This window comes from Anser brachyrhynchus (genome assembly GCF_964034855.1).
Source record: "Anser brachyrhynchus genome assembly, chromosome: 8".
NCBI classification, from domain to species: domain Eukaryota; kingdom Metazoa; phylum Chordata; class Aves; order Anseriformes; family Anatidae; genus Anser; species Anser brachyrhynchus.
The window spans coordinates 12,085,860-12,102,849 of NC_137702.1; the positions used below are offsets into that span (position 1 = coordinate 12,085,860).

Consider the following 16,990-nt stretch of genomic DNA (forward strand, 5'->3'; position numbering starts at 1 on the left):
GTTTTTTTATGTCTGCTTTTATTCTGTGATGTGTTGTTTCATTTGTTTGTTTGCTGCCAGGCATTCACTGTGAGATTTTACAATTCCCAATTTATGAAGAGATGGTTTTGCATTAGGTCTGAGAACAGCCTGTGAGACCAACCGGAGAAGCTGTGGTTCTGCAATGAGAGAAGGTGAATTCACAGCTAGTGGTGAATGCTTAAACCCTGTGTTCAGATAAATGAATATAAGAAAAAACATTTGACTTTCCTCTGAGCTGTGTCCCACAAAGTTAGTTGTCTGATACTGAATTTCAGTTGATTCTTTTTCCATTCTGTAGTTACTACACTGGAAAAGGAGTGCTCTGAAAGCCAGAGGAGAGGAAGGTACTCCAAAGGAAGTTGAACTACTCGTCTCCTGAGACACCCAGTGTATAGATTTCTTTGGCTTATAAAAGACTCATCAGTCAGAGCTCCATTCAGGATCAAGCCTAGCCTGTTTCGGAGACTTAGTGTCATAGGCAGCATGTAATAACTGCTCCACTCCCTGCAGTGGAGAGCTGACGTGTTTCAGTGGCGATGCCAAGGTGTAAGCACTGATTAGTTCAGCTGACCTCTTCCTGGCAGATGTCTTAGGTGTCAAATAGCAAACCCCATGGGAATACATCTGCAATTTTAAGGATTTTATTCCTCTATCCTTAGTAATTAATTATATAATTATTGCTTTTCCTCCTTTTAATCACTGTGATACTCATTTCTATTCCAGAAGAAACCAGTAGGGTGATACTGTACAAGTTTCATGATTAGAAATTTTTGACTGTTTTTTTTTTTCCTAACTGTTGTGTATTTTATTTCTGTACCTAATACTTATTTAGAGTGTAATAGTTATAGACTTTCACAAGTTCTTTACTTCTTTGCAAGAAAAAAAATGTTTCACAATTTCTCAAAGGAAACTATTGAATCATTCCTGCTTCATACTCAAGAAATATTTGCAATATTATATCATTGGCACTGTTTTCCTCTTGAATACTCAATGTCTTCTGTTGGAACTTGGTAAAAGGCTGTGTTCACATTTTTTTTCTTTCAGCAAGATTTTGCGTATTTCAGGTGAGGCTGAAGCTCATTTGTGGATGCCATATGGGTTAAAATTAAGATATTGCTTCTGAATGATATATAAATTCTGTAATGAAAAATGGTCATTTTCCTTTGGCTTTGAAGTTGATTGCTTGCCCTTTCCAGAGCAGTTCATTTAAACTGTTGAAGATTTATTCAAACTTTATTGAACAGGACATGTTGGAAAAGAAATGCAAAACTACCAGGAACATCAGGTCAATTCACTGAAGGAAATTCTGCATCATTTGGGGAAATAGGATTGGGCAATATGTCTCTTTTCTATTCTGTTGAGGAAACCTGAATTCTGTGGTGTGGCAGTCATTTTGATGTCTGTTTTGTGGTAGAAGTGCACTCGTTAGTGAGAGGAATGTGTGGAGTTGGCTGAGAAAAACAAAAAAAAAGCTAAGAACTTGAGGCAGTGAAGGATGGCACTCTCAGAAACCAGCTCCCCCATATTCGAAGCCTGCATTCAGTGAAGGATAGTCTGTACAGTGAGGCACAATGAAAGAGGATTTACCATCATTTAATCTTATGTGAAATTCTTTACTTCAAGAATTTCTGCCTGCATTCAAGCCAGGATGAAGATTTTCTTTGCATACCCAACCTAAGCATACATCCCCCTTAGTTATTCATGATGATTTATTGAATATATTTTTCCTCATAGGGCGTCATTAGGTTTATCAGCTCTGCTTGAGGTTCAGAGGCAGATGCAGACAGGGATTTTCACTTTTTCAACAGGCCTCTCCATCCCAATTGGATGATTGCGTGCACATTGCCCACCTGTAAGGGAGATGTTTGAGAACTGCCAGGGCAAATTTTACACAGGTGCTCGTGTTGCAAAGGCTCGCCTACACCTTGTGGAGAGTGCTGTATTTAGCTGTTGTTTTGTGCAACTTGTGTTTGCCAAATACATTGCCTTTCTGTTGTTCTGTAGACTACTATGTATTCTTAATGCAATTGATTGAGAGTTAGATTTGTCTTTAGTTGATTTGCTGCTGATCCTATGGGATTGATTATATGACTCTGGAGACAATGAGAGTCCTGCTGGTGATTTCAGTGGGAGCAAGAGTGAGCCATTTGGGTACCTCAGATAGCATCTGTGTGCTGCAGTTAATAAGTCTGAATGCCTGCTTAATTTACAGGTGTGCTAATATCTTAATAGCTTTTCTGTTTTTTCCCCAAGGAAGCACTTTGAACAGAAACAGAAAGGCTACTATTAATTTTGGAGTGCTTAAGTGAAGGCAACTTAATAATTCAGTACAACTTTGTGCAAACACTCATTCTAAGTATGTGATAGTTGGGGCCCTCTATCCACACAGTCATTTAGGTATGAGCACAGTATGGTGCATTGCCAGACCAAAACCAGAAGAGATCTTAAAGAACATAAATAATCTTACACCTTCGTTTTTATGGCATTTTGGGAAAAAAAAAAAAAGAAAAAGAAAAAAAAAGAATTTTAATTGAAATTTTTTTTTAAACAAATAGGAGAAAATAGGAGAAAAGGACAGATTATTTTCTAGAATGTACATTTATCTTCTACCTTCTGCTACTGAAAGCAAATCCATAATGTTAGCTTCCACCTAACAGCTCTGTCAAATATCTTTTCCGCCTCCCCTTGTGATTATTTTTGAACAACGTTAAGCACCTAAGGCAAAGCACCAAAAAGCTCTCACCATTATTTGCTTAGGGAGGAGTGGTTTACTAGTGGTCTTCTCTGAAGTTGGCAATATTCTGTCACATTGCATAATGTTTGAATTGGGTGGGGGGTTATAACTACTGCTCAGGTAAATAACAATGTGGTGCCAGGTAAAAGAGACAATGAGGTGAGCTGAATGATCTTTAGTCAGCTCTGCAGGCTCCTGGAGTGGACTCCTGGAGCGGCGAAGCAATTACGATTACAATGATAATCTTTGTATGTGGATACTAGGCATACTTCGATGTAGTCTTGAAAAAGATGTGGTTCCAATAATTGTGTTTATAAAGTATTTTTGAAATTGGTTACTTGTCCATAATCAAAATATCAGATACTTTGCTTTCCCTCCTCTGACTCATTTACTTTCCCAGTTTCCTATTAATAGAAAATTCTTGGAAGCTGCTCTGTCAAGGCTCATGAATACACATCCGCAGAGGGTTTACGCACATACCCCTGCTGGCTGCACTGCTTTAAGACACAGCCACTTCCTAACTGCTTCTGTCTGCCCAGCCACTGGGGGTTGCTGTCCCAGTGCAAATTCAGCTGTCTGCCAGCTGAAAAAACAAATTCAGCTGTGCTTCCAGTGGACGTGACATAGCCTAGTCTGGTTATTTTGCTGGGAGCTGCTTAGGACCTGCATGGGGTGGACATATTTTGCTGCTGGAACTGTGGGATCAGTAACCTGCAGTTGGTGGTGGTGATAAATAGTTGGAGCGGTAGCGTTGTCTGCCACATAGTTACGTTCGGGCGCTGGCTGACAAGCTGCTGAGCATGAGTGAAGATGGTATATAAACTCAGCACAGATTTAGCTGTGAGCCATATAGACCTAGCTTTGTTCACCTGAGTCTCAGCTTTTCAGCTTGTTAAATGTTAGTATTCATCCTTGAATACCTTGCATAATGCTGAGGTCTCATTTATGTGCATTATTAAACTGCTTAGGAAGGAGCATTTCAGCAACGTGTGTTTCAGTTCCAGACTGCAGTGTAAAATGTGTTTTTTCCCATGGCTAATTTTCATGCATTCATGCAATACAGAATTGCATTTCATGCAATTTATGCAATAGTGAAGTAAGTTATCAGGAGGAGATAATTTTGTATTTGTTATGCCTTCATTCCAGACTCTTCTTAAAGGTAAACTCCTGAAATCTCTAGGAAGGTAAGTAAAAACACCCTTCCTAGGAAAAATGGCATAATATCTTATGTGTTCGTTTTCTGGGGTTGTTGAGGACTGAGTGAGATCGTATCTAACATCTTTTCAAACACTGTGCTGTACAAAACACTTCCAGTCCAGCTGCTTCTTACAGCATCTATAAACTCTGTTTAAATGTTATGGAGCCTGTCTAGTCTACATTGCAGTTTGCAGGGTAGAAATGGGCAGTATTTGAAAATAAGCATTGTTTCAAACTAGTTCTTTACATGCACTTGAAGAAGCCAAATAAAAACACAAAGGTAAAACAAGAGCAAAGCATCATTCAAGGCCCATAAGGGAAGTGACAGTTCCCTGTTTGAAGAGCAGCTCTCTGATTATGCTTGCACAATGAAATAGCAAACTTGCGTCATCTCAGCTGAAGATGTTGTCTCTTCTTTCTCCACCTGTATTGTTATTCGCAGGTGCTTACAGAAGCTGCAGCATGTGAACAATTGTTGAAATTTATTGTCTGAGTCATTTTAAGGAATGGCTTTCATAAAATAGTTTAATTTATATTCCTTCCCCCTACCAGTAAATTTTTATTTCTTACATCCTCTTAGGAACAAATTGAAGGAAAACAAAATCATAATGTCCCCACTAAAATCATTCAACATTTACAAAAAGTGATCCTCAAGTGTATAAATATAACTCATTTGCTGTTTCTTGTAAGCATAAGGAATACCTGTGACAGATCTCAGTGCAACGTATGTCTATGGTATCAGTAAATCAGTTTAGCTTAATCTCTGTGTATTATATATCTGCAGAGGCTGTGCATAACAAAGTGTCTAATAATGAATAGTGCACAATGGAGGACAATACTACACAGCATAAAGGATAATGACATTACTCTAAAATAGCAAAGCCCTGAGCAATGCTAGTAAACCTATGAGATGCACGATGCCTGCATTGTTTCATATGGTAATAGTTTGTGAATCCATGTAGTTTTTATTGATGATAGATGGTTATAGACAATTATGTGAGCAGTTCAAAAAGAAATTAGCTGTTTATATCGAATAATTTCCATATGAATACTTTAGGCTTGTACGGTTTCTTTCTTTGCTTTTCTGAGATCTTCAGTTTCTTTCTAACACTGACTTCTTATCACAAACTTGCAGCCATACCACCTGATCTCATCAGATCTAACAAGTTAAACGTAGTCAGATCCGGTCAATACTTAGATGAGTGATTTCCGAGGTAATTCAAGAATGCATTAGGAAACTGCTCCATATCAGTATTCCTCTCCTGCCAGCATTGAACAAGCGTCTCCCATGCTGTTGGGGAGTTCACTTGATACATGGCTCTTCATCCCCATCCTAAATTGCCCTTAATCACTGCTGCACCGTTAAACAGTTTCCACATTCCCCCACAACTGGCTGAATTTGTCAGTGGGTGTGTGTGTGGAAGGTGCTACATAAGCAACGGTGCCAGCTCAGACACTGTATTTATATTAGCCTTCAGCAACCCCAATTTTAGTGTATGCCAACAGAATGTCAGTTTTGAAGTACCGTTCTGAAGCCTTTGACTGGAATATTCAGGGCATTTTCCTTGTCAAAAGTTCTCATGCGGAATCAGGAGAAACACTGGCATTATACCTTTCAAAAGGGCAAGATAAACCAGCATGTCCACTATCATCTTTTGTAAGACAAAAAAAATAACCATAGCTTTATTTTTAGTTCTTTTGTAAGCTGTGATGTAACTGGCATAGCGGACATAGCGGGAGCTGGACTTGGCCATTGTGTCTTGAGGTTTCTGTTTGCTTTTGTTCTAAGACAGATGAGGTAACGTTTCTTGACCTGACTGACCACATAGGGTGAAATCGTCTTACACGGTGTGGATTTCTGTTTCTTCTCAGCTCTGTGTAACAGTGACAATTCTACCTCTCTTGGGGAAAATGTTGAGAGAGTTATGGTGGAGGATCCATACATGAGGACTGAATATTGTAATAGCTATGAGCTATGGTAAGGAATACCAACTGACTCGTAATCATCAAGCTGTAAGATAGCATCAGTGCAAAATGAAACAAGAGGCTATCAAACCTATTGCCAAAGGAAAACACAGATGAAATGCAAATAAACACAAAATACAAATGAAAGATGTGAGTAGGCTTCTATAATGAGAAAGAAGAGGCCCAAGAATTCGAATAACTTTACTGTTTAATGCCATACTCCAATGACAAACATTACATTTAATTTTTCAAAGTAGAAAAAGTCATGCTTTTCTTAAGTATTTTTCCTGAATAAATAGTGAAATCATGGAGCAATTTCTTTAACTGAATGTGCAGAATGAGAAATACAGAATACAAACAAACAAACCAACAACAACAAAAATCAAACACTATTAGTGTGATCATAATTGTGATTAGGTAATCACAATTGATTTTCTTTTGCTAAGACAATCATCATCAACTCTTTTGGAGGAAAACAGTGTTTGGCATAATTATATAGGAACTGTGTAAATAATAAGAAATCTCTGAGCCACAAAGCTAGAATGTAGATATATTCTTTTCACAGGTGTATGGCGGGTTCCATATTAGGGAGCCTTATCTCCAAAAAGTACTTCTATGTACAATGTACCAGTCTCACAGAAAAAATTCAGCTCTGGCAGAGGTGGTTCCAGTGACTTCCGTGAAGTTCTGCCAGCCCACACCAGAAGCGAGTTATACTCACGGATATAAATTTTTGTCTGTATAGTGTGTCAAAGTGCTGGCACCTGTGCTCTGAGTTCACTTCCAGTGAACTTATCTCTTTAGAGCAAATGGTAAAATGGAGTCAGGTGCCAACCATGCACAAACCCCTTGTAGTTTTATATATAAAGCTGAGTAGGCAATCTGATTGCATATCAAAAGTATGTACACTTATTGAAGGAACAAAAGAATGAAATCTCTTTACTGCTGGTTATTCTTTCAGTTTGAATATATATATAGTTCATAAACATTATGGACACTGTAATATGCAGTTTTGTGCTATTTCCTTAGTCTGGTGCTAAATGAGGTTGCTTATTTCCAAAATCTCTAAAGCATAGAGAAGTTTGCCTATGACTTGGAAATCCAGGTTTAGGTAAGGAGGTCCTATTTTTACAAGCTCAGAGAGGTTTTGTTAATACCAAACATATCTGAATATGCCTACCTTTGTGCCTTTGCAGGATTTCACATTGCCTACTATAACGTTCGTCATGGTTTTAATTTTTCCTCAGAATGGATCTCTTTTATGTCTGCTATTTACCATCCTTGCCAGAGTCATTGAGCACAGTATCTACAAGATGCAGAAACTGCTTTCTTCCTCACACTCATGTAATAGGTAATGGATGGCTTTAAGAAAGGATCTTTACTCTGTGCTTTACCTATTCATGTGTAGGATTTTGATTTCATTTGAAATGAAAGGCGTAAACCTCAGGTCTGAAAACTAATAGAATTTCTGCATTTACCTGCTGATCCATAGCCTTTAGGTTAGATTGTGTGTCAGCCAGCAGTCAGCTTGTTGAATGAAGCAATACTTTAAAACTAAAATGAAAAGATTTCTGTTATATGTAGCCTGATACCAGATATGAAGGCAGATTTCTGGTGGCTTATTATTGGAAATATTTTCCAGCATGTCTGATAAGCGAGACTGAACAAGCCGGAGGAAGTAGACCTAACCAGATAATGCTGACTTGCAGACCAGAAAAAAGAGAGAAGAAATGTGTTTTGCCTAAGTGCTATACCTTCTGTCAAGATTGAGGACAAAATGGCTGGTGTAGTAACAAAAGGCACTGCAGAGAACAGGGAATAAACCTGCTTGTTTGTGAGTGTGGCTGTTGCATCTAAGCCACATTTACTTGTATATATTCATCATCTGCATTACGGAAGGTTTGTATCTACAGGCTTGATTGAGTTGGAGCCCTGGAGATAGGGGAAATAAAAGAGCTGGGAGAACATCAAACTGGATCAGCTATTCATTTTTCAGTAAGTCTAGGTTTTTTTGTTTGTTTGCTTGTTTTTTGAACTTCAAAGGAATTTAACATACAGAGTTATGAGGAGGGTCCCCATGAAGGAAGAAATTCTGCTCAGACATAGACCATGCACGTCCTTGATGGAAATACATTTGAACACTGGTGATATTCACAGAATCAGTGAACTCTCAGTATGCTTTGAGGATCATTCATGATGTTGCAGGGTGGAGGACAAAGGAACATTTGTAGAACATTCTTGTAGAAATGGTTAGAATGAGTTCCCAAAGAACCGAAGCAGAGATTCCTACATTATTTCCAGGCCTAGATATGAGTGATTGTTAACACAGATAGGTATTTAAGCCCAGAAAGATATTTAACACAGCATTGTGGTTTAACCCAGCAGAAAGCTCTGCATCACACAGCTGTTGGCTCAGTCCCCCCTACCCCATGGGAAGGGGAAGAGGATCAAAACAAAAAGGTAAAACTCTTAGCTTGAGATGAAGACAGTTTAATAGGACAGGAAAGGAAGGGAAAATAAAGATGATGATGATAAAGGAATATGCAAACAAGTGATGCACAATGCAGTTGCTCACCACCTGCTGACCAATGCCCAGCCCATCCCCCAGCAGCCCCCCAGTAAGCCCCCCAGTTCTGTTGTTCAGCATGACGCCCTGTGGCATGGGACGTCCCTTTGGCCACTTGCGGCCAGCTGTCCTGGCTGTGCCCCCTCCAGCTCCGGGGGCACCCCCAGCCCCTTGCTGGCAGGCAGCATGAGCTGCAGGGAAGTGCTTGGCTCTGTGTGAGCCCTGCTCTGCAACAACTGAAACATCAGTGCGTTACCAGCATTACTCTCATCCTAAATCCAAAACACAACACCACATTGGCTACTGAGAAGAAAATTAACTCTATTCCAGCCAAAACTAGGACACACAGTTTCATATTCTTTGCATCTCTTCAGATTTCACATAGATAACAGATCATATCAAATGCAAGTGCAGTCAGTGCTGTCTTAATACTGCATAACAAATGTTCATATTGTTGGCCTGGACACTGTCTTTTTTTTTAAAAAAAAAAAAACACGACTATTGCTGAAAGAGCCTCTTAGTTCTACGTTTTTTTTAGAAAGCAGCTCAGTTCTTGGCTTTGTACCTCAAATGTCTCTTCTCAGAGGAAAGGGAATTTAATTGCATAAAACCTACTCTGCACTGATGTTTTCCAGACAACTATTTTAAGATTAAAGTTTTAAATGGATTGAGTGTCTCTGTAAGTGTATTCACATTCATACATGTCTGGAGTAAACATGCCATCTGGGGCTGCTACTTTATTTTCCTTATTGTATACTTAGAATTCATAATAAGGTTTATTTTGTGAGGAAAAATCAATAAATCATTTCAGTTGTCCCACACTTTGTATAACTAATTGTAATTAGTATAATGTCTTTGTTGGCAAGGGCTTATCAGGCAAATAGCATGAAGAGGCAAAGAAAAAGCCTCATAAAGAATGATGTTGTTTTGTAAAGCTAATTGTGATGCTATCTCTGGTATTGTGTGTGATCGAAATGTTAATTTTTAATCTGGTATTCCTTTCGGCAATGTAGCTATTAGTGTTACCTTAGGTTCTTTGCAATGTAACTATATAATCAATTTTAGCACTTTTGAATTTTACAATTTGGTACCAAAAAGATGTAGTCTGGAGTCATCTGCAAGTGGGCTGTGGTTTATAGTTGTAACAAATTAGCTTGTTTTAATGTTCGTAATGCAAATCCTTCATGAATTCGGTAAATTTTGATGTCCTGAACTTTGATGCCCAGAGAGCAGCAACAACCTCTGATGTACGCTGCCAGGTGTGTGGTGTGGGCTGCTGAAGGGCTGCTTGTCTGCAGAGCTTCACTGGCCATGTATCCAAACCTTAACTTGCTGTTACCAGGAATTACTGAAGATGTGATGTCACTTAGAGCAATATAATATGTGGAGGAGGAATCAGAGCATTTATTTGTAAAGTGGAGGACCACTGTCCTGCTTCATGACTGTTCTAATAACTTTGGTTCGCTGGAAATTTCAAATAACTGAAGCTAATTGAATTCTTCACCATATTTGATAATTAGGCATTAGCATTGTCTGACAATGAGCTGGCTAGATGATTAGTCCTATAATTCTTGAGTTTACTATTCTCAAAAAGCTGGATTTTGTAAGACTCAGAAAATTAACTAATTTGCTACTTCAGTTGATGGCAGGGAAGCTATAAAAATTCTCCTCTAGAGCATTTCACTGCTGTTGTAATAAGTATGGAGATTTTTCTCCCAGCTTCCATTCGCACAGTTACCCTCCTGCAGTCTGTTCAATGAATATGGGGAAAAACAATCCAACATCGTCGAATGCTGAAGGAACTGCAAAGTGGACTAGAAGGGAATCTACTCTGATCCGTAGTTCCTCTTCCTATGCACTTCTCCGTGGCATTTGTTCTGCTTCCAAATCGTTTGCTGCTTTTTTCCAAAGGATGCTGTATGACTGTTTGAGGGGAAAAAATGCATCATTCTTTGTCTGTTCTGCCTAATCTGTCTTGCCTGCAATTAAGGTGCTGCCTTCAACGTAAATACTTGTGTCAATGGCTGCAGACATCTGGCCTTCAGAAGACCCTGCTGCATAAATGTTCTTGTTCTGCTCTTGCAGAACAGAGGGAGAGACAAAAGCTAATTTTGCATGTTGTGAGGATATTATATTTCAAGTGGACCTTTAATTCCTTGAAACTGTATTTCAAGAGACGTCAACGTCTTCAGTCCACTATGTGTGTCAGGGAGAGGTGCCCATCAGAAAGCCAGCTGCTCTGTAGACAGAGCTGTGGAGAAGGAAGGGGATGCTTCAGTAGCTCAGAGGCTAGTGATGCTAGTGATTGTTTGCTTCTTTTTAGGGTGCTGAACATAGGTGAGTTAATTAGGAAAGCAGTGAAAGACTAGACCTATTGCTAGCTAAAGAGTAACATGATATCTATACATGTATGTGTGTGTTTTATTAGATAGTACATCAAAAAAAAAAAGGCAAGAGAAATATTTTTTTCCTTTTCTACATTAAGGAAAAAGTTAATCTGGAAAAAGTTACAGTAGTAAAAGGGAAGGCAACATCTGTGTTAATTAGCAGTTCATCTTCAAAGCTTGACTGATGGGTTACATTATGGCCTCTTGCATTTGAATTAAAATTCAGACCCACGCAAGATCTATTTTTAACTCCTTTTTTCCATATCAGAATAATTTGTCTGGATTTAAGATTTCATTTTGCTAAAAATATTGATGTTCCATAATCTAAAATGAACTTTTGGCTTGTACAAATAGGTAGTGGAGAGAACACTACTCGCTCTCTGTAGCTCCGGATTCAATTTCACAGAATGTGGCTTTGTAACACAATACAGTATTGTAGGGAGTTTCTATGGAACAGGACTAGAAGGTCGTGCATTTTTTTATTTCATTCTACCTACTATACTTGATGGAGAGATTTTAGCATGCATGTTAAATTACTACTTATGTACGTACCTTAAATGTAAGGGAGCAAATTGCAGTATGTAGCAGTTCCCTGTAAGAGCTAGAAATAAGGAGATGTACTTTCTCCTAAGAAACTGTTTCTCTTGATTATTTGACAGGTAAACTCTTTGTGTCAGAGGCTGTCACCTGTGGGTGTATAGTGCCTTGCACAGTGAGGATTCGCAGTGCTACCATAATGTAAATAATTTAGCAATGAGCTAGGAATTAATTTTAGAATATCTGGAAACACTCTTACGAATACTACAGGTGGGGAGAGATATGTTGTTAATAGTGGGATATGCACCAATGAAGGCCTCATCTGTGGGTTTTGAGTTTTCTTTTTTTCAGAGAATATTTTCCTTTCAGAAATGAAACTTCTGATTTGTAGCCTAGTTGGTCTTCCATAAGTTCTTTGTTGGTGAGACTCCATCCTGATGAAAAACAAAACTCTCAGATAGATGTGAAATATAGGGAGAAAAATGCCACACTGCCCTCCCCTCCATGTTAACATCAAAGAGGTAGCAATTGAATTAACACAATGACTGCAGACTATAGAAAATTCAGAAGTATATCAGCTGGTGTCCATCAGTGTTGTTTCTGTCAGCCAGTATCTGGTGCAGTGTTCTCCCCACTCGAAAGAAGCGTTAAAGGTACAGTCTTGTGCTAGCTGTTCTTTCATTTTCACCATAGTAGTAAGACAAAATACCTATAGAATAGCCTCTGTTTCCATCCCAACATCACAGACATACAATGAGCATCTTTAGAAAGTTGTCTCTTACTTTTTGCTTTAAAAATACCAAAAACTAGTAACGTGTTTTTATGAAAAATACAAGCTGCTTTCAGCCAAGGTTAGAGGAGCGCCCTTCAGTGTCTTGTCTTGACAAGGTAAGAGCTAATTGAGAAATTTCTTCTATGTTCACCTACAATAGATTTCACTAAAATATGCAGCTAGGAGTAGTAAGTGCCCTTTGATACCAAAAGAAAAGGGTGGGAAAGCCTGCCTAATTAATTCTCTTTGGGGATCCTGGATTAACTGCAGCTCTGTTTAGTTTACATCCTCCCCGGAGAAAAATGTGGAGGCCCAAGACAGCAAGTGTTGATTTAAATGTAGATGCAGGAAAAAGTCATGTTATTTTTGTTTTTTTCTTCCCTTTGGCACACTTTTGAGTTTTGGTTCATTTTTAGTTACAGAAGATGAACATGTAAATCCTTCTCTGCTCCCTTTCATTCAGTGGGAAAATGCTGAACCAGCATTCACCAAATTGGCTGCAGGCTACTGGTGAAGAGAAGAGTGCATAAAGCTGCCCTCCAGAAGCCCCTGGCGCAAGTCATGAAACTGGTGTCGAGGTTTCAGCCATCAGTCCCTGTGTCACCAGCCATCAGGGATGTGCTCTTTTGCAGTAAGGTTTTGACCAAGCCAACAGAAAGTGAAAATTAGTGGGATGGGAGTACAGTGTGGTGCTGCAACTAGCTTGCAGGTTCAAGTTATTACCCAGGGAAAGCAAATTTGGTATTACCTCCCATTTGCTTCAATCCCTGGAAACATAATTAATTGTACTGCGAAGAAAGCCCTAAACTGGCATAAGCCACAAGAGTTGCATTTCCTGATGATCTCAGTCTTTCTTAGGGTGGAGTGACTTTTACTCGGGTAATTTCCAAGGAGAAAAATGACTGTAAAGATGCCAACAGCTTAGCCCTTAAATCTGCTGATGGGAATCTAGCTTCCTGTCTTTCCAAACATAATTGCATAGTTGTGATGGTTATTAGTATGACAAAAAAATGTAGAAAAGAAAAAAAATCTGACCAATTTGTCAGTGACACCTAACACTTCTGTGGATCCTCTTCTGATTTAACCATCCATTTGCTTGTCAACTAAATCTAAGTGCTAATGGAGATTTGCAGAGCCATGCCCATCAATTTCTCTTTCTGCACCATACACCTCCACTGGGTCCAGGTTACCGGTTATCATGCAGGAGCTGCTTAAATTCCCATCCCAGGTGGCAGCTGCAACCAGGGCATTTACAGAAGACATCTTTTCCTAATAGCTCAAGCACATGCAATGGCATCAACAATGCCTCAGACCACGGTTTGTAGTTATAAAAGGGAAACAAAGAAAAGGATTTGAAAGAAATTAAGAGAATATGTATTTCTGGAAACAGGGAGAGTATGGAAGAGAGTAGGGGAGAAAAGAAGATTGGGACTGTTTCTACCAAAAAAGGATAGTATTTTGTTGGATCTAAGAGTGTGGTTTGCTGCTCTGTAAGTGGTTTGCACCAAGATCACAATTTTATCTGAAGAGTCAGTATGAGCTGCAGAAACCCAACAACTGTAAGAAATTTAGTTAGCAGCTCTTGTTCTCTACAGGGGATGTCATTCAACATGAAAAGTGTAGCACAGGTTTTCCTCTATGAGAATCAGCTTGAAAATAGTGCATATATATTGGATGGAAGGCAGGGTTTACAATGATAATTCATTAGTCTTGTTTCTTTTCCGTGTGCTTTGCAGCAAGCTAGACCTCCATGATTACTATTGATAAACAGGAATTCTTTTCTCCTCTGAGCTCAGCAGCACAGGAGTCTGAAGGAGCTCTCTCTGCATGGATGAAATAACTTCCTTCTTTTGCTGCTTGAGTTCACAACTGAGCTGAGATGCATCAAAGTCAGGTCAAGGAATTGGAAATAAGGAAACTATAGAAGCCTGGGCAGCAGAAGTCAATTTCTTTAAGTTGCTTTTTTTTCCCCTTTGTTCCCATTTCCACATAGAATAGAGCAGAGATAGAGAGAAAAGAAAAAAAAATTACACATAACACAAAGATTGGAATTATATGCATAAATTACTTACCCAAGCAGAGGCCGTATGCATTTCAGTCATTGCAGAACACAGTCTTCCTTAATTCTAATATTGTTTTTACCTTTCTTGCCAAAAATTGTAAATACTAAGACAAATAGTTGAATTTCTCTATTTCCTTCTGAGATCATTCAGCAGTGTCCTTTCTATCCTTTTCTCAAGGCCATTTTTACATAGGAATTATTAATTTTTACATCTCTTTTTAAATTAAATTGTAAGGGGAGATTCTCATGGGCTAGTTTGTGACCCAGGAGTAGCCTTTTGCTGCGTGTTTGTAGCAAATTCAACTGAAATGTGTAACTGACTCTTGTCCTCCGAGTTCCATTAGCGCACTATTAATGTAGCTAGAAGATCTATATTTTCTAGACATCAGTTGGACACTATGCCACCTGACTTCAGTTTATTTTCAGGATTCACTGTAAGGATGATCTGCCAAGAGTTTTTTAGCTGGCAGGAGGGCATCACTTGTCTACTCCCAGGTACATCTTGATGGGCACAGTCACTGTCTGAACCTGGAATGTGGCCTGTGCTGTTCGTAATGCATTCCACTTGTTTAAGCTTTGCATGAAACCATACACGATGGATAATAAAACATCTGTCCATACATAAATGTTTCACTTTTCGCAATGACCTGAAGCACCATGTGGGCCTTTGAATGTGTGAGACAGCCTGCTCACTGCTTGAGGGGCATGGGTGTTTATTATTAGATGTCCTGCATTGTTATGAATGCAAAGCAAACGCATGCGTGCACGCACACACGTACAAAAGAATGAATAATTATGATAAACAACTGCCTAACAGGTATCTTTATAATGCAGAAATAGCAACCATTTTTACCAGGTGAAATCAATTCTCTGTGCTTGCATCTTGTTCATTGCTCTTCCTGTGTAATTATTTCTGCAGAATGTATATAATGAAATTATTAGCAACAAAGCACTGAGTCTTACAGAAAACAGAATTAAATCCAGGCAATTGCTAATGCTTTTCAGCATTTAGACTCTTACCCTCTCCTGTACCAAATTTATTTCCTTTTTTCCTCTCAAGAAAACAGCTTTTTGGGATGAGAAGTATATACGCTTCTCAGAGGTGCACAGAAAATGCGCCTTGCTGTTCTCTCCGAGGTACGGGCATTTTTCTGTCAGCTCATTCTGATCTGTCATGTGCGAATCTATGCTTGCTACAAAGAGGAAGGCATAGACCAAACGTGTGACTTGGGGAATGTGGGTGTCTAATTTGGCAAAGAAGACCTGTTCAGCAGCTACATTCATATCTGCTTTTTTAGGAAAAAAAAAAAAAAGGAGAAATCTCAGTCAACATAAGTACAATAACAGAATTAATTTGGTTAGCAGGGAATTTTGTAATGGATCACCAGTCTGTGCTAGTAGATAAATTTTTCATATCATCTTCAGTTGTAAGGCAACATACTATCATTCACAAACCTACTGTAACCCCAGGAGGAAAAGAGCTGGTAGTTTTCAACAAGAGAGCACAGAGGGGACATGCCCCTCATTGCTGAGGGTCACTCACCCGGAGTGGCAGAGCCAGGCAAAACCAGAGCAAGCTGACCCCTCGCAGATTGACGGGATCTTGATGCCCCGCAGCAACAAGACCAGGGACATGTTTACCTGAACAGTCTAAACTAATCTTAACACTGTTCTTGAAAATATTTCTGTTTGTTTTGAACCATTTTCTACAAATGTTTTAGCATGCTGAAGCACCTCTCACATTGTTAAGCCTCCTCTCATTGAATTACAGGACTCTTTGTTTAGACCAATACCTTTATTTATTTATTAATCAAGGGGCCTGACAAAGCTGCTGCAAATAAAACTGCTGCTGATTCAATAGTTTTGGTAGGCAGGTCAACTGAGGATTTAAGTCTATAAACAGCCTTTATGAAAGGATACATTTTTGTCAACTAATTGGCCTGGACAATCTTGTCATTTCAATCAGTCATTGTTGAATTCCATTTTACAGCAATATTTTGAAATGAAGCAAAAAATTGTCTTGTTAATGCTTTTGGCAAGCTCTCTGTTACTTAATAGCTTCTTGAAGTCCTAAATTTCTGAGTTTTTCCCCTTAATTAGCACTCTCAATTGACCTTCTGTGCTCTCTGATTTCTCCAAGGAAAGAATTAAAAAATAGACTTCTAAATAATTTTCTGAAATCAGATTGACATGAAATTGCTTGTCTACAGATTGCCTCCACCTTAACAATTTTTTTTTTCCATTTTTAATTTTTTACCACTGAACTCGTCACTGGAAATTACAATCCATTGAACCAGAGAGCTAGAATTGATTGTGCACATAAAAAAATCCTGGAACAACTGAATAAAGAAAAGAGCTTTCTGGAATCTTAAGGTAAAATCTGAACTCAAGTGACAACAAAACTTTTACCCAATTTGAACTCATATTCCCTTGATCATTAAAAAAATATAATATACCTCCATTTTCCCCTGATGAGAGAAGGAACTGTTTTTTCCTTTGTTTAGCCTACCCCAAAGGATGGTTATAGATGTCAAAGAAGGTGAATTTCAGTCTACAATATTTTTATGAGGCATTCTCTACTCCAGCTTCTTTACATCAGTTTCCTATGCTTTTTGTAGAATATTGGAAAGCTAAGGCAAAAGAACCCTAATTGCTTACATTTTAAATTAATTTTTAATTAAAGTTTTATATATCACACATTACAATTCTAGCAATCCTAGATAGTTTGTTTTTTTTTTTTACCACTTTC

At 38.6% G+C, this 16,990-nt stretch overlaps 1 protein-coding gene across 6 annotated transcripts in view; it reads left to right on the forward strand.

Annotated features, from left to right (window-relative positions):
• ST6GALNAC3 (ST6 N-acetylgalactosaminide alpha-2,6-sialyltransferase 3) overlaps positions 1 to 16,990 on the forward strand; it is a 238,284-nt gene that overhangs the window by 209,584 nt on the left and 11,710 nt on the right. Inside the window, exon 4 of one of the 6 annotated variants that reach the window (XM_080601518.1) lies at positions 1 to 16,525. This exon is cut by the window's left edge and continues 15,225 nt beyond it. The exons of the other annotated variants lie outside the window; for them this stretch is intronic. The gene's annotated coding sequence lies outside the window, so the exon portion shown is untranslated. Of the gene's footprint in view, positions 16,526 to 16,990 lie in introns of those variants that run through there. 6 annotated transcript variants of the gene reach the window in all.